The 20,265-nt window shown below is 29.8% G+C and overlaps 1 protein-coding gene across 2 annotated transcripts in view; it reads left to right on the forward strand.

Annotated features, from left to right (window-relative positions):
• The first annotated feature begins 10,984 nt into the window (after positions 1-10,984).
• LOC148308766 (uncharacterized) overlaps positions 10,985-20,265 on the forward strand; it is a 77,687-nt gene continuing 68,406 nt past the window's right edge. For both annotated transcript variants that reach the window (XM_088261173.1, XM_088261172.1), the window contains exon 1: positions 10,985-11,391. The gene's annotated coding sequence lies outside the window, so the exon portion shown is untranslated. The remainder of the gene's footprint in view (positions 11,392-20,265) is intronic.

A 20,265-nucleotide genomic window follows, 5' to 3' on the forward strand; every position in this document is an offset into this window, starting at 1 on the left:
GTATGTCCAAACCATTTCAATACACCTTGCTTAATTTTATCGATACTACTTAACTTAGCCTTGCTTCATTCCTTATTTCACCATTCGAATATCATTAAAAAAATGGGCGGAATGGTGAATGTTATACAAGTGTATAAAGTGATCACTTCAGTCAATCAAATGCCAGGTCTCGAGTCCTGGAGTACTAAGACTTCCACCTTCTTTCGTGTAAAATCGATGGAAGCTTCGTCTCAAATGAGATACCCGTAATATGTATCATTTAACTGGGGAACATTTATATTTTGCATCTTAAAAGCATTGTCAACTTTTTGATATGAAAATCATCTCATCATTCACTACATAACACTCCCCTTATCATTCATGGTTTAGTTGGTGTAATAACACTTAAAAACACTACTCTATGACTACCGGTTTCACAAAGTGAACGATGAATGATAAGGAGAGTGTTGGCTTATATTTAGATTTGAGCTAAATTCGCTACTGGTTGGAAGCACCTAAAAACTTTCCACAAACAAAAATGAGATATATAATATGTATCATTTAACTAGGGTATATTTTTATTTTGTATGTTAAAAGCATTGTCAACTTTTTGATATGAAAATCATCTCATCATTCACTATATAACACTCCCCTTATCATTCATGGTTTAGTTGGTGTAATAACACTTAAAAACACTAATCTATGACTGCCGGTTTCACAAAGTGAACGATGAATGATCAGAAGAGTGTTGGCTTATATTTAGATTTGAGCTAAATTCGCTACTGGTTGGGAGCACCTAACAACTTTCCAGTTGAGAATTTTCATCCCTTTGACAATTACCAACCCTTCTTGGAACTTTGCTCTCATATTTTCGCCGAAGGCAGACCCTTTAGTGCCCAAAGGAATAAAATATCATATTTATTTTCAAGGTTAAATTTTATTAGGAAACGTAATATTTTGATTTATCTTAAATACATGTTACTCCTTCAATTGAACCTTATCCGCATTCAATGGGTAATGCGCCAAATGAATTTAACGTTATTTTGACATTATTTTTTTGACATCTCATAACAGATGAAGAGGAATATGGAAGTCTGGGCATTCACGGGGCTGACGACCGTCATAGGCTGTAGATGATCCAAACGATGTCTCTAGTGAAGTTCTAGTGATTCAAGAACAAGGTTTCTAAATTGGTTAATATATTAGAACTTTCAAGAATTTGAGTAGTGTGGTTGTCAATAATGGGTAGAATTAGTGAATGTTACACGTGTGTAAAGTGATCACTTAAACTAGCCTATGACGGTCGTCAGCCCTGTAAATGCCCAGACTCCCATATTCTTCTTCATCTTTGATGAGATGTCAAAAAAATAATATGAAAATAACTTCTGTAATTGGAGATAATCCAGATTTTGTGAACAAGTATTTGGACACACTCAAAATGTTGTTGATTTGATCATTTACTATATGAAGGCATGGAAATCAATCCTGCGCTCGATTGCCAGTCCAGGGTAATATTATGAATATTTTTTTCGCCTATTTTCGAAATCCGCCAAATCCATGTAAGTCGATTTTACAAAAAATGAAAAATTCTTCAGGTAATAATTATGTTTAAAAGATTTGTCTATCTTTAGATAAAATATTATGAAATTGAGAATCTTCCCATTTTTTTAGAAAATTATTCAGTATTAAAAAAAACACCTGGCACAAACCGATAATGACGTCATCTTAATTTTTGACATATCCCCGCTCTCTGATTGGCCGATATGGGTCAGAAGGCAAGTTCCATGAATATAGCAGAATTTGAAATACAAAACTGTTTTTAAGTATTTTTTAGCAGGGTTTTTAAGTATATAAATATGAGTATTTATTTTAAAGTCTTATAAAATTGGATCTGGCTTATTTTGAAAGTAGGCGACATTCACAGTTTATTATCCCTGAAGGTGCTTATGGAAATCGGTTGAAGAAAAGCACCAAAAAAATGACACTACTAGTATTAATAAAGATCGATTTGATAAAAATACAATCACTAAGCCGCTTTCCCGCAAAGGTAGGCATAGAAAATATAACAATTTAATTCATTTGCTAGACATTTTTAGTTTAAACATATCTTAATACTAGGAACGCTGTTCCTAGTATTATGACATGTTTAAAGTAAAAATGTCGCTTTAAACATATCATAATACTAGGAACGCCGTTCCTAGTATTATGATATGTTTAAAGTAAAAATGTCTAGCAAATGAATTAAATTGTTATATTTTCTATGCCTATCTTTGCTCTTGTGCTTGAAGAGGGACATACACTCATTGTTCATACTTACGTTATGGATGATTTAGTAGTTTTTTTTTCTTTGTAAATTTATTGTATGTTTTAAAAAAATTATCTACGTGTATAAAAGGCATTTAATTTATATTTTAGACTTTTAATATCTTCTATTTTTTTCTGTCTAGGGTTATTGAAATATTTGGTTACAAAATATTTGAAATTCTGTTGGAATTGTTTGGTATTGCATTTCACATAATATGTTTATATAATATGTGTATTTTACATTGTCCATGTGTATGTTACATATTGTCCGCCTCCGTAGTGTAATGGTCAGCACGCTCGGCTACCGTTCTGGAGGACCCGGGTTCGATTCCCAGGGGGGTAAGAATAAATATGAGTGATTTTTTTACTGTAATATTTATTCAATATTACCCTGGACTGGTACTTGAAGCGGAGGGCTGATCACCTTTCCTTCATGTGTAAACGATCAAGATAACACTGCGTTTATTTGACGCAGTGCCCTATGCACCATTGGGGTGTGGATCAGGGTTTTATTATTATTATTTTACATATCTTCCATTTGTGCAGTGCTTGGCAAACTGCATTTTATACAATTCGTTGACGGATTTGTAGTTCCAGATAATCTGCATATCATTTTGGAAATGTTCCAACAGGATGACCCAATCTCATGTGTATATCTATTATACATGGGGCTTAATTGCAAATCATTCTATAATGGTTTTTCGACCTAGCCCACAAATCACGACAATTGTTCGTAAATATAATTTGAAATGAAATTTCTCCCATCCAAAGGCAGAAATTATTAATCCTATAAAAAAACGTATAATGAATCAAATAATATAAACATATAAAAATAACTAGTAGTGCCCAGACTTCCATATTCTTGATCTTCTATGTTGAGATGTACAAAATAATGTAAAAAATGGAGATAATACAGATTTGTGAAGTATTTCGGCTCAACACAGGCCATGCCTAAAGAGCCGTAATACATATAGTAAATGTATCTATGAAATACAAAATATGTATCTATGAATGTATCTATGTTTTTATGAAATAAATCAAATAAAAAATAAATAAATAAATAAATAAAATTTGGTCTCACTGTAAATATTGCAACTAATAAATCACTGAACCAGGTTTGCGTCGGATGGCATGATAATATTAGGGAGAAAAAACTGTTTAAATTATTTTAAAATAACAAAATAGTATTGGGAAACGAATGAAACCGTTACGGTAGAATAATTTTTTCAATAAAACAGTTTTCGCTTTTTATCACCTCTCGTAAAAAGCGATTTCTCAGACAAATTTGTGGGAAAACGATGGATGATATATGTTCGAGTGGTGGGATAAGGAAAAAATGCAATGCTGAGATAAGCATTTTCGATAAAATTAAGAAAAGTGTGTTGAGATGGTTTGGGCATGTGGATCGAATGAGTGAAGAAACAACAGTAAAACAAAATAATGATGTGAATGTAGTTGGAAATAGAAGCGTAGGAATACCGAAGAAAATTTATCAAGATCAAGTTTTTTAAATTCTTGAACGTGGTCAGGTCAGGAGTCAAAATAATCGGCGGGTATGTATGAGGAGATGCATGAATATGGAGGAGGCGAAGAATGTTTGCAAAGACAGAGTGGTGTGGCGTTCTATTCTCTCTGCACACTCCTCCAGTGAAACGGAGTGATGGTTAATTAGTTAATAAGTAATATTGTTATTATTTATTTTTTACTAATTCTTTCGTATTGAGGATGTTATGGTAACACTCTCTTTATCGTTCATCGTTCACTTTGTGTAATACCACTTTGATCATAACAAAGTAAACGATGAATGACAAGGAGAGTGTTATATTACCATACCACAAAGTTAATAATGCTCGTAATTTACAAAATATTTTATGTATATTTTAAAATATGTTATATTATTTATTGATTCGGCATTAACTTTGTGGAATGACATGATAATTTTATTAAAATTAAACACTTGAAAATACCACTTTAATGAGTTTTATTTATATATATAACTTGTTTGGAAAACGACAGATGTTTTCATCTTCTGGTACAAATTAAAACTAATGAACAAAAATATATTTAGTGTATATATAGGTTAATAAATATAGGGAGGGGGGTTAAGGAACAATATTTTTTGTAAAAGGAAACATTGATAATAATGGTGACGTATTTTGAAACAGTATATTATTAATTAACGTTTTATCTGAATATAAATTTTTGTGTATTTCTCAATTTTCTAAATTATTCATGACTTGACCTTTATTTGTAATTTATAATTTAGAAAATTTATAAATACAATTTTTTTTAATTAAAACGTTAATTGATAATATACTGTTTCAAAATACGTCACCATTATTATCAATGTTTCCTTTCACAAAAAAATCTTGTTCCTTAACCCCCCTCCCTTCCCTATATTTATTAACCTATATATACACCTAAATATATATTTTGTTCGTTAGTCTAATTTGTACCAGAAGATGAAAACATCTGTTGTTTTCGAGACTAGTCGTATATATAAATAAAACTCATGAAAGTGGCATATTCAAGTATTTAATTTTAATAAATTAAAATATGTTGGTACGTTTTTTGTAACATTTTCAGTTTGCTTATCCCATTTTAAGTTTTGTCTTTTCGTATACTAAAATATTCAACATTTGACAATGGCATCCAGATTTCTACATAATATATAGCTCAACTTGATCGTATTCAAAATAAATTTCTAAAAACGCTGGACGGTAAGCTTCATTTAAGTTTCAACTCTTACGAATAATCTTCAGCCTTCCATAAATTATCTTCACTTAGTAAACGTAGGAATATATCTTATTTATGGTTTTTGTATAAAGTTATAAATACTATAACTGAGAGCCCCTATCTTCTTGAGCAGATACCTTTTCATTGTCCTTTTTATAATCCAGCACCATCAAGTAATTATTAAAAAAATCCTTTATTTATCGAAGTTGTGGGAAATTCGATGAATGTTGTACCCACTTTGATATGTTCTACTCCAATCTTTCAAAATTTAAAGCTAAATTGTTTGAAATCTTATAAACCTAAAAAGGTAATTCTATTCCCTGTCCTTTCCTTTTCTTCTTTTCCTATCACTGCCATCTCCTTTTCTCTCTATCCCATCCTTGTCTCATATCTCTTCTTATATATAGACATTTCTTATGCATAGGTGTGAAGAACTATAATTGGTACTCATGATTTTATTTTTTGTTTCTGATTTATCATATATTGTAACTGTTGTTTTTCCTTCCAATAAAATGAAATAAAAAAATAATTCCATAATATCGTCTGGACTCTACATATCGTTCTGGTGCAATGTTCCGAACAGAGCTACTATTCACTAATGCATGTTGAATGCATGTTATCGGATTGGCCGCAAAACGATCATGTTTATTCGGGCTCAGTTTAGCTTACATCAAATGGTCGCTGTCTGCCTTAAGTGCTTATTAAAGTAAAGATCTCGGTTACATGTATCTAATTTATCTCCCATTCAGTCAGAGCAGGGCTGCCAGCGCATTAAAGCGTTCATTAAACAGGGCTACAAAGCCACTAAATAACTTCAAATAAATAAAATAAATTACTTCAAATTTTAAAATGATTAAAGATATTAATTGTTTTATACCACTTGAGTTTTATTAGAGACTACATGTTTCGGAAGTTAAACTTCCATCATTCAGGTCTGTATAGTAACTGAAATATAAAACATAAAATTGTTCTATATTTTATATTTGAGTTATTATACAGACCTGAATGATGGAAGTTTAACTTCCGAACGTGTAGTCTTTAATAAAACTCAAGTGGTATAAAATAAGTGTTTTCTTTAATCATTGTAACATGTCTTACCACAAAGTAAATGCAGAAACAATAAATCAAAGTTTAAATATTAATGAGTGTCTCAGCTTGAGATGAATCATCTTTTGTTTATATACTAAAGAAGATGTAATTTTTTTGCTGATATTTCTTGGTGGAACTGCATTTTATATAATAAAGTAACAAATGTATAATTTTTTTCCACATTTATTTTATTTGACCTGTGACATTATCGAACTGGTATTAGGCTAGACGAAATTTTTCGACATATACACAACAAGGTAGGGGTTAAAAATTATGACTAAATACATTTTTATATATTTTCATCTATATTTTTTTTCTGAAAAATGAATTAAAATTGAACGAGTTTAAGTATTGTATTGGATTATTCATAATACAGATAATATATTAATATCAACTTGAAATGAAACATCTTTCGTTTTTGGGCAAAATAATATGAAAGTCTGAGAGTCCCTCGGCATACGACCTAGCATTTTGCTGGCTTAAGTGATCACTTTGTACGATTGCGCAACGTTCACCATTCTGCTCATATTGGAACGTCTGTAATTAGGAAAATAAATTACATACTTTATAGCATACATTATTTTATGGAAACGTAAAATTATCAAATTGTGGCAACCCTGTTGACTCGATTAGGCTGATACAAACAGTGTCTCTGTGTGTTAATTACGAGTAAGAATTAACTTTCTTCATCGGTTCAATGTATTGCGGTTCTGAAACTTTTCCACATCCGGGCACCACTGACCAATAGTTGACACATGACGGTTTTTGCTTTACTGCCAATTACAAAAAAATATCGAAGTGAGAGAATTTTTTTTCACAAGTAATTTACTAGTTTTTTGTTATTTTTTAAATACGTTTTTGTCTATATAAAAATATTTACTGTTTACAGCATTATTAAAACTAAAAAATAAGTAAATTATCACCTCAAGGTAGGGGAACATAATATGATATACCCTTGAATTAAAATACTTGCATATACTTTAACGTTGAAGCCTTTTTATTTTCCATGTGTTTTGCATATGAATTGTAATTTTAGCTGTGGTAAGCATTTATGTTGAATGAAATTAATTTTCTAGATTGAATACAATCGAGAATTTAATTTAATTTAATATGTTCGTTCATATATTTATATATATATATATATATATATATATATATATATATATATATATATATATATATATATATATATATATATATATATATATATATATATATATATATATATATATATATATATATATATATATATATATATATATATATATATATATATATATATATATATATATATATATATATATATATATATATATATATATATATATATATATATATATTTAATACACATACATAAATTTACATGCATATTTAAATCGATTGCAACTAATATACGAGTAAAATATGATTATCGAGATAGTGAGTGCAATGATTAAGTTAAATTTTATTTTTCAGGTCTACATAAATTTTGAACGGAATTTTACTATCTCAATTTCCAATCGCATGGCAACTGCTTTATAAATTGATTTGTTTTTCGAGTTCGTTCGGAAATGATTTATGATATTTCGGGCTATTTTTGTAGATTAAAAATGATCAAACACATGGCGCGAACGTGTCACGCCGATGATATTTGGCGATTTAAATAAAGACGGTGATATATTAGAATTGTAAAAAAGGCGGCCATAGCGGTTTTGATTCGCAGTTACAAACTGTGATTTGTAAAAAAGGAAAACTTGTTTTTTTAACGGAATCAGTTATTCGATACCATTTTTTTACAAGTATGTATAGATAAAAAGTGTTTTGATAGGTAACAGCTGATTATATATTGTATGAACTTGCAAAACTTTGTAAAGAAACTAAATAATTTATAACACTCTCCTAATCATTCATCGTTCACTTTGTGTCATACCACTTTAAATTAAATTAAAATTAATTTAAGGTGGTATTACACAAAGTGAACGGTGGATGATAAGGACAGTGTTATATAACCGTACCACAAAGTTAACAATGCTTTTAATATACAAAATATAAATAATTAATTGTAAGGAGGAACTCGCAAATAGACAATTCAGTTAGCGATTGGCTGCGCGAGAAGCCAGATTGTCTCCGGGTTTAAAGAAAATTATGTTACGGTTTACTAAATATCTTGCTTTAAATGAAAGAAAAATCACGTATTGGGTGTGTCCAAATTCTTGCTCACATATCATTGATTTGACATCTCAACATAGATGAAGAAGAATATGGAAGTCTGGGCATTCACGGGGCTTACGACCGTCATAGGCTGGTTTAAGTGATCACTTTATGCACGTGTAACATTCACTAATTCTACCCATGATCGACAACCACACTACTTAAATTCTCGGAAGTTCTTTATATATGCATGATCCAATTTCGAAACATTGTACAAGAATCACTAGAATTTTCACGGGAGACATCTGTTGGTGAGATGAAGAAGCTTTTTTTTTAGTAGAAACTCTTATATTTGAATGTGAATCCTGGATTGTAATCACATACATGAGATGTCAAATAATAATATGAAAAATAACTCCTATAATTGGAAATAATTTAGATTTGTGAACAAGTATTTGGACACACTCAAGATGTTGTTCATAGATTTGGACACATTCAATGAGTTATTTTTATAAATGCGTTCATCTCATCTGAAAAATAACTCCTATAATTGAAGATAATCCAGATTTGTGAACAAGCATTTGGACACACTCAAGATGTTGTTCATAGATTTGGACACATTCAATGAGTTATTTTTATAAATGCGTTTATCTCATCTGAAAAATAACTCCTATAATTGAAGATTTTTTTCCGCCTCCGTAGTGTAATGGTCAGCACGCTCGGCTTCAGTTCTGGAGGTCCCGGGTTCGATTCCCAAGGGGGGTAAAATAAATAAAAGTGATTTTTTCACTCTCATATTTATTCAATATTACCCTGGACTGGTACCTGAAGCGGAGGGCTGATCACCTTTCCTTCATGTGTAAACGATCAAGATAACACTGCGTTTATGTGACGCAGTGCCCTAAGCGCTATAGGGGGCGGATAAGGGTTTTATTATTTTATTATTATAATTGAAGATAATTCAGATTTGTGAACAAGTATTTGGACACTCTCAAAATGTTGTTCATAGATTTGGACACATTCAATGAGTTATTTTTATAAATGTGCTCATCTCTCTATATCGGGCATACCATTCAGACAATTATGTTGACTCGTTTGTTGGCCCAATTTCAATTAACTATCCAATTTTGCATGCCCAAATTGAAAGTGACGACTCTTTGCAATTATCGTTCCAGACGTGATGCGTCATTAGTATTACTGTCACGTGATTTGAAGGATAACGTCGGGATGTATCCCATAAGGACGGGGCTCTTCCGGCCTGTGATATCACCGGCACTATGACAATGCACACGCTATACAAACTGCGTAACGGCGTCACGACTGTTAAAAATGCAAAAATACACAATGAGTTAATTCTTATCTTTGTAATCTCTTTGATGTGCCCCAAAATAGTGAATAAGCGTTAACATAAGTGAATAAGTACACAATACCTTCTTGAAATATCTACAATATATGGAAAAATGTAATTATTTTGTTCAAAATCTTAAATCTCCTCAATTAATTCCTATTTGCTATAAATAAACCTTGAAATGCATGGACAAAACACGTGTCACAATAGATTTTTAAGAAATATTGGCATTTACCAAGTAAAACTTGAATTAAAAATGGATGGATATATTACCACAATTCAATATCAGTCAATGAAATAATTCATGTTTACAGATTCTTGTATTTAATTTTCTGGAAGTCATATACGTACTAATGTATGAACTTCCACAGTCACAGTTTAATTCATATTTGCCACTATTGTAGTGCATTTTTTTATATGATTATTTTGTGATTTAACAATTTTTTCTGTAAAACGCTGGTTTTATATACATTTTTTAACTGGTGACTGTATATTTATTTATTTTAAAGAGTATATATTATTGGAAAAGCATTTTTATATATTTTTAACTCCTTCCATTTCCATGTCCCTTTTTTTTTAAAACCATGCATTCGCTTCTAAAAAAAACTTTTTTTTCAATACGAGAACGTTGTTTTAAGGGAAAAATTCATTTGCGTCAAATGTTACTTGGATTTAAAGTGAATTAAGTTGCAATTTACCATATATTGGGGCTCAAAACCCAATACACAATAAATTAATTTTCTTTAAACCCAGGTTATATTTTACGTAATTGAATATTTTGCTGTAACACCGTTTTTGTATTGAAAAAAAAAATAAGATAAAAGAGTTAATAAACGTTTAGAGTAAAAAATAATTATGAACATATTTTTTCAATATCTATTCATAAAAAAAAAAAACAAATAATATCCATAAATAATATACTTTATAAAATTAAACAACTTTTTTGTAATCACTTTTTTATTATTAATACACTTTAACCTACCGGTTTCGACAAGAACCTTGTCATCATCATGGTTTATTTAATTCTAAACATTAAAATATTCATAATTAATACATTCCCTTACCAAAAACTTCCACACAATAATAATAAAAAAGTGGTTAAAATAAAGTTGTTTAATTTTATAAAGTTTATAAAATATCAAAACCGCAAAGTATCTGCAAAAAACATCCAAGACATAAATAATATCTTCAAAAAAATCGGGCGTGAAGTTACTTAATGAATTCTATTATTGCGAGTTAGGTCTTAATATATTATGTGCATCAACAATGCAAAGACGCAATGCCTACCACTTTCCGGGTACAGTGGAATTCCTGCGACTGCCGACAGTGTTGTGTTTGACAATCAACACAACAGACCCTCACTGTTGCGTCTATATCGGTCATCACCCATTACTCATTTCATATCCACAGTCGAAGACGTCCAGGACGCACGCGCGCCGTCTTCAAGCGGGAAAAATCGGACGAAAGTAGTCGCAAGTTCCGATCGTGCTAGCGGTGGCTTTCTTTTAACCTTTCGCGAGTTTTTTTGGCTGTGACAAATTACGAAAATAAGCACGTGTTTTTTGACGACGTAATCCTTGCTTTGAGCGCTGTGATGTAATTTATTTTTTATTTATTTACCAAACGACGGTTGAAAGAGCTTTCGGATCTGAAAAAATACAGTGTTTCGTGTTTATATGCAAAGCTTCCCAAGGAATTGTTTGCTCACAAATTCGCTTCATTAGTTTGGGAATCGTTCTGAAATTTTGTGTTACTTTGTGTTATTTAATGTGATATGTGATATTTGCTAGTTCTGACGTACTGAGGTTTATTTTTTTATATATATTTATTTAAAATCGTATTTGTCTATTTTATTTTTAATATGGGTTTGAGAATTTTGTCATTTTAAATTATTTATTAGATATTTCTACCCATAAAATATTTATTAATTTTATATAAACATCATGAACAGAAAATATACAAGTACATTGGCAGGCTTATTGCTAAAAAGCAATATCTTCCAACCAACCAAATATCTTATTCTTGTTACGCTGTGCCTCTCCAAAAATAAGACTAAGCTCTTGTGCTTGGAGAGGGACCTACACTTAGTAATTATTTATTGTAGTTAATTAAGTATACATATTTTTTAGTTTTTTTCGTGTATAATAGGCATTTAAAAAAAAGTCATTTAATATCTTCTATATATTAAATATTTATCTGTACGGAGGTTATTAAAATATTTGATTCCCAAATATTTATAATTTTGGTGGAATTGCTTTGTGTTGCATTTTGTTATTCTAACATCTTTTTGCAATCTTAAACATGGACTTTTTTGTTAGATTAAAATTTTTATAATTTATTTGTACTCAAAGAATTCGTATTTTTAAAAAAATGATTCCTACTTTGAGGACTTGAATTTTTTAAATAATGTTTTTATTGAATAACTTTATTGTATTACTTTAATAATTGTTTTCTGATAATTGTTTTTTGCCAGAGTTCAGCGCCTCCCCATCTAAACATAGATCTGTCATTTAAATAATCTGTTGATCTGTCATTTTTTAAAATGATTTATTTCTTTTAAATTGGGTTAGAAACTAAATCAATGCGGATTCTTCTAGGAAAAAAGCCAACAAATCAATTCAATAAAAAGAAAAAAAAAACTTGAATATCGCAAATAATGTTGATTTTTATTTATTATTTCAATTGCCAATTTTGAGGTACTATTTATTGATTTTGAACTCGATTTTAATTTATGTGTTAATTTTTAAATCAAACACATATTTTGAAAGTACTAAGTTGTATTTTATTTAAAAAAAAACACACACATTATATTATTATATCGTAACAATTGTTTCGCCCAGTTATACCATTTTCAAACAAATGCCTCGTCATTAGTTTAAAAATGCCATAACTAGGCGAAACAATTGTCACAATTTAAAATTTTTATGTGTTTTTTTTTAACAATAAAATGCAACTTTAAGACTAAAAAAATCTTTTTTTGATTTAAAAATAAATACATAAATTGAAAATAGTCAGGTTAGGAGTCGTAACAATCGGCGGGTATGTATGTGGAGTTCCATGAACGTGGAAGAGGCGAAGAATGTTTGCAAAGACAGAGTGGTGTGGGGTTCTATTCTCTCTGCCTACCCCTGCGGGGAAGCGGCGTGATGGTTAGTTAGTTTTTTTTTTTACATAAATTCAGGTACTATCATTTTTCCTCTTTTTTAAATTTTTGAATTTGTTTTTCAGAGCAAGAAACTTTTCTTACTGTATTTTTACTTCATTATCAACATTGATTTTTTTACTGTTTAAAAAATTTCACATTGATAGTAATAAATGGTAATCTAGTAGTGGTATAAAATGGAAAAGTATGCGATAGAGCAGAGAATAATTAAGGATAAAATAAATTACTGAATTTTTTTTTAGTAATAATATTTAATAGTTACGAATAATTCAACAAAAAGTCTTTGTCACTTACAAAAACGAACAAAAACGCACATGGGTTTATTTGCTTGCATTTCTCGGTATTTCATAAGGAAAATGATTATTTTTGTCGTTTTTATAAAATTCTTTTTGTTTTGCGGTTTGATGATGATGTATTTGAATCGTTGTTTTTATTCCTGTTATATTCTATTTATGTATGACAAAAAGATGTTTGATAGATGTTCGAATGGTGAAATAAGAAAAGAACGCAAGGCTGAGATAAGCATTAACGTTTAGACGTGTGGAACGAACAAGTGAAGAAAGATCAGCGAAAAAATATATAAGGTGAATTTAGTTGGAAATATGAGCCTAGGAAGACCGAGGAAATCTTGGATTGATGAAGTATTTAAAACACTTGAAAGTGGTCAGGTTAGGAGAAGGAATAATCGGTGGCTATGTGTGAATGATGCATCAGTTTAAAAGAGGCGAAGATTGCTTGCAAAGGCAGATTGGTGTAGCATTCTATTTTTTCTGCTTACTTTTTTATTCGTTTTTATTTAATTTTTCAAAATAAAACAGCTTTGTTTTAACCACTTTTTATTGGTACACTTTATTCAACCGGTTTTGACTGGAACCTCGTCATCACAAGGGTTTATGTACTAAATTGTAACACATTAAAATACTCATAGCAAATTACCCTTCCCTTACCAAAAACTTCCACGCGCTCGTGCACCATATGAAAATACGATTTAAAAAAATATGATTTGCAAAATTCTTACGCATTATAAATATTAAAACGTTTTCGCTACGCAATGCACGATGAAAACAACATTTAGGAGTTTTTTAAATCATATTTTTTAATTTTTTATAAAAAAATCTAGTGTCTACAAAATTAATTGATGTTTGATTAATTAATTACGTCCCAATCAAGGCTTGTTAAGAATGCTCTCGTAAAAATTAAGTTTTAATTGATATTACGTGGCGCGCCTGTATGGTAGAGATACTTTTGTTGTTGTTGCTTTTTCTTAATTTAATTTAGAAATTTCTGTATCCAGCTAACTAACGAACTAACTAACAGAGAGACCAAAAAGCCACACCAATCTGTCCTTGCGCACAATCTTCGCCTCTTCCACATTCATGCATCTTCTCACACATACACGCCGATTATTCAGACTCCTGACACGACTGGCCACTTTCAAGTATTTGAAATACTTTATCATGCCAAGTTTTCCTCGGTCTTCCTCTTTTTCTATTACCAATCACATTCGCCTCATAAATTTGTTCAACTATCCTTTCTTCACTTATTCGATTCAGATACCACTATCGAGTATTTGAAATACATGATGATGCCAAGACTTCCTCGGACTTCCTCTGTTTCTATTACCATACTCATTTATCCCATAAATTTGTTTACTTAACTAACAAACCATCTCAACACACCTTTATTAATTTTATCTCTAATGCTTATCTCAGTCTTTTTTCTCAGTTTTTTCCTCATAGTACCATTCGGACATCTATCATACAACATTTTGCCGCTCTTTCGTCTGAGAAAACGTTTATTTTCGTTATCTACTGTAACATATCAGCTCCTAGCACTTGATGAAGCTTACATCTTATTTGGAAATCAAGGTGACAAGCGGAAATATAGTACCTATTTATTTTCAAAGGCTCAAGAGTAAGCCATTAATCCAGTAAAAAAATATAATTCAATATGTAACATATGTAACAATTTATATTGTATACAACGTTTTAGGTATGTCCAGAGAAGTAGGCAGCGAGGATGAAACACCACACTCTTCTGTCCTGATATAAACTCCTCACTCCCTTCACATCCAGACATCTAGTGATACATGCCCTCCGATTACGCAGACTTTTGACACCACCAGATTTTAGGTTCTGATTGATCTGATCGTGTCAAGTCTTTTTCAGCCGTCCTCGTTCTGTTCTCCCGCTCACATTCCCCACATATATTTTCTTAGTCATCCTCTCGCTATCCATTCGCTCCGCATGTCCATACCACCTTAAAGATCTCTTCTTAATATTTACTACTATCCTTCTTATGCCTTCGTTTTAAATTCTGCCTTACACTGATTTTCCACACATTCGTCTGAGGGAAATGATTTGTATGTATGTAAACACATTTTTATCCGATTTAATAACGACTCATATTATGTCGGGTTTATTAAACATCCGTTCCTGTATACAATGACATCAGACATCGGAATAAAAAATCTCGACCGCAAGCCGCCATTTAACAATGCCGACCAATCAAGAGCCGCCAACTTTAAAACACATAAACAAAGAAAAGGCTGTTGATGCAAAAATTACGTACGCACATTTCTTTGACCAAAATACTTTATACCACATATTATGGGTGCACTGGCAAAAAACGTTAACTCGAAAATATGCAATTTTGACTTAATAATGCATATTATAAAGTTTTCAACGTTCTTTTAACTGGCAAAATACATTTTTAATTAATGTTTTACTTGGTAAATACCACTATTCCTTAAAATCTACTGTGACACGTGTTTCGATGCATTCCGCATCGCCACTTAGAGCGCTTGTGCGCTACACGGAATTATGTCGTCCGGCAGTCCGGTTTTGAAAAATAAAAGCGACCACGACAGTTTAGCGTGATCGAATTTTCGCGCAACGCCCCGATCGAGCACACCGATCCGAAGAAAGAAAGACAAAAGCACAAACCAACCATCCGTTTTATCATGCTAACAAGTGTCGGACGGTAAAATTCTGTGTAGTGCACAAACGCCCTAAGTAGTTTGAAATGTCATATTAATGTGGTTATAACAGTTAATTTAAGTTTAAGTTTAATAGCGGGTATTTTATGCAGGCTAAAAGACAGGGATTTCAGGGTTAACGTTTTTTGCCAGTATACCCACGATATGTACGTCATTTAACATACTCTTATAGTAATATGTAATATTGTGACAAGTTCAGTCAATAGTAATATCCTAAAGCCAGTAGTTACACATTGTCGAAATGTCGAATTACTCGAAACGTCACTTAATTGACAGTTAAACGTTACTCGATTGTTTTTTGACAATTTTCAAATGAAGACTAGTTTTTGTTGGAAATTATAACGGCTACGGTACGTACCTTCATAAATATTTAAAAAAATACCATTACGCCATTCCGCGGGGTTAGGCAGAGAGAATTGAATACCGCACCAGTCTGTCTTTGCAAAAAATATTGTCCTCTTTCACATTCATGTATCTTCTCCTCATACATATATATCTTACCTGACAACGCCCAAGTATTTGAAATAATTGATCGTGTCAAGTTTTACTTGGGATCCTTATGCTTCTTTTTATGTGAACAATATTTGGACACACACACACAAATGAAAAAATCTCAGCTCAGATGAAAAAATATTGTGTTTGTTGAACTGTCATATTATATGTAATTTATAAAAGATTATTTTAGAATAAACTTTTACTGTCGTTTCTTTTATTACAAAGCAACGCATTGTTTATTTTATTATTATACACCCACTAACTTACAAAGAAAAATAATACCATATATATATATATATATATATATATATATATATATATATATATATATATATATATATATATATATATATATATATATATATATATATATATATATATATATATATATATATATATATATATATATATATATATATATATATATATATATATATATATATATATATATATATATATATATATATATATATATATATATGTATGTATGTATGTATGTATGTATGTATGTATGTATGTATGTATGTATGTATGTATGTATGTATGTATGTATGTATGTATGTATGTATGTATGTATGTATGTATGTATATATATATATATATATATATATATATATATATATATATATATATATATATATATGTATATATATATATATATATATATATATATATATATATTATGATTTAATTTATTACTATGATTCTCTCGTTGCATATGTAGATTGTCATCTGGTTTCAAATGACTCATACGCATACATTCCTAGGACCTAAAAAGGTCAGAATGCGAGTTCTTCAACTAATTAACGATCCTATAGGAATAGTTTTTTTAGTCTGTGTAGGCCGCTAGTCACCCATATAATAATGGGCGAACTCACAATTCTCGGAAGAACTGAAATACACTCTATTTGACTCGAATTAAAAATTTCCCATGCGAAAGATGCAAAAAAGAAATTCTCGAAATTTCATCGTAACCGCGATGAAATTACCACAGTCAAGGATAATATAAATATGATGTAACTCACATTTAAAATATGAAGTAATGCACATTTTTCCTCGTTTGATCCACGAGAGTTAAAGAATTTTGCGCGAGGTCCCGGGTTCGATTCCCAGGAGTCTGATTGCCACAGATTAGTTTAATACCAGTAAATTATTCAATTAAACTAATAAATGGATAAATAAACATTCAAAACTTGGTATTTTATAAAAGATCATGGTTTACAACCCTTTTCTTATTGCATATAGGTACATATTTTTTATAGCATAGAATTTTGTCTAGCTTAAGACAAAACCCGATCACTGGTCAAATAAAATAAACGTAGATGAAACTATGTAGTTTTTGTTTTATCATAAAAAAATTATGTTCCACCAAGAAATGTTAGTACAAAACTTATACTATATATAGTCCGATCCACTTTCAAGTATTCAATGTGCTTGATCATGCTCAAGTTTTTCTATCTCCTTCTATATTACCCCATTATTTTTACTTAATTAATATATTATAAATTAATGAATCGTCGATTATTATTTGTAATTTTAATCGGATCTACCACAGGTTTAAAAATGCCAAACTCATTACAAATAAATGTTCAGGAGTATCGACACTACGCAATTGACATATCGTAGTCATACAGGAGAAAGTGATCAAGTGCATTTATTACAAAAACGTGATCATTGACTATTTGATATCTTACTTCCTTAATATTGCCCTGAAAAAAATCCCAAAGGATTTTAAACTTGGAAGTATAATTTATTGAATTGTTAAAAATTACTAACTGCATTGATGTATATTTTGTTGCCAAGCAAAAATGACTTAAATGGCCCTCCTGAAAAATTTACGTTTTGTTAGTGCTGTAGTGTAATGGCAAAGAGGTATATCTGTCAAATTTTTAAATTTTTAAGTTTGTTCCACAAAATGTCTAAAATAGTGTTTGTATTTCATAATCTGGCAAAAGGATATAGCTATAGTTGCAATACTCATTTAGTTTTATTAAGATATGTACATATAAAAATGCATAAAACAAATGAGTTTTTTAATTTCACAAGTTCTTTTTGCTCTCCTGTAAAATTTGGTCTGAGACAGATATACCCCTTTGCCTTTACACTACCGAGTTGGTCATTTTCTCTTGCATGACTACGATATTAACTTTTAAGTGTGATTCCAGCCCAGGTATAAATACTTGCATAGTACATAAACTACAAAGATATTATTATTATAGTTCGTCCACACAAAACAGGAACTCCGCTTTCCATTTCCTCCACTCTAGTTTCCCTGTAATACTGCTAGTCGTACTATACGAGTATAACACACTTACTAGTACTAGAATAGAACAAGAATCAGTTCAACATAATAAATGCTATTCGAAGAACACTCAGTCTTAATAGAAGAGTGACTCAATATTCCAGATAAAAAAATATGGGATTAAAAATGGGGCAAAAAATACGGCAAACTGATTCTGTCAAAAGTAGCTGTTATATACAAAAAAAAATCTTTGTATTTGGAAAAAAAGAGAATTACATATTTGTATTTTTATTATTTACACAAATATTTCAATTTTATACTATTTCTGTGAGCCTAAGTGGCTTATTATAAGAAATAGGTTTCAAATTGTGGTAGAGTGGGTTTGAGCCGAGAAACTCTGACTTAAGAGTCCGCGATACTAACCACGGGACCACAACCCGACACTCAAATGTCGTATGTATGTACGTAACATTGAGGGCAGAGTAAACGAACCATCACGCCGATTCGATGCAGGCGTAGGCATAGAGAATAGAACGCCACACCAATCTGTCTTTGAAAACAATCTTCTACATTCACGAATCTCCTTATACATACCCACCGATTATTCCGACTCCTGACATGACCCTTTTCAAGTGTTTGATATATTGGAATTGAAGATGTAAAATCACAAGCAAAAAAATGCCTAAAAATGAAGAATTTAAAATGTTAAAAATATTGTTTAATATCATTTAACAAGTACAATAAATTAATATTGTGTGTAAATCCCTCTCCAAGCACAAGAGCTAAGTATCTTTTTTGGAGAGGCATATGCGTAACTAAAGAATGAGATAATTTAAAAGAAATATATATATACATATATATATATATATATATATATATATATATATATATATATATATATATATATATATATATATATATAAACATATATATATATATATATATATATATATATATATATATATATATATATATATATATATACATATACATATACATATATATAAATATATATATATATATATATATATATATATATATATATATATATATATATATATATATATATATATATATATATATATATATATATATATATATATATATATATATATATATATATATATATATATATATTTATAAATATAAATATATATATATATATATATATATATATATATATATATATATATATATATATATATATATATATATATATATATATATATATATATATATATATATATATATATATATATATATATATATATATATATATATATATATATATATATATACACACACAAATACATATATACAGTTATCATAGGTTTCTGAATCCGCATATTGATCGGTTTAGATGTGTTTTAGATCAGAATTGCACTGATTCATAGAAAACTATATATCGTCCAAACCAGTCTATCACGCCATCTTTTACTTCAATTGCATTCAGTTTGTACAGAGCATGCTCAGTTAGTCATCCACTTCTTCACTGTTGTGTTCTAAACCTTTCTACAGGAAATATCACTTTCTATCTACGTATTGAATTGTGTTAGCGAAATTGTTAATCACACTTATTGTAATGTATTTATTTACTGGAAAAATTTAATCATTCACATCGTGAGATTAATTTTATTTATTTTTATTTCATCATATCGCTCATTTGGTAAACAATGACGTAATTACACTAATTTTTTTTTAGTTAAATATTTTTTAGTATAATATTTTCATTGCTTGATTTGGCAGTCACTTTGTGGTAAAATCTATCCATTTTTAATTAA

This window comes from Brachycentrus maculatus, unplaced genomic scaffold (assembly GCF_059751285.1).
Source record: "Brachycentrus maculatus isolate JH-2025_06_01 unplaced genomic scaffold, ASM5975128v1 h1tg000149l, whole genome shotgun sequence".
NCBI classification, from domain to species: domain Eukaryota; kingdom Metazoa; phylum Arthropoda; class Insecta; order Trichoptera; family Brachycentridae; genus Brachycentrus; species Brachycentrus maculatus.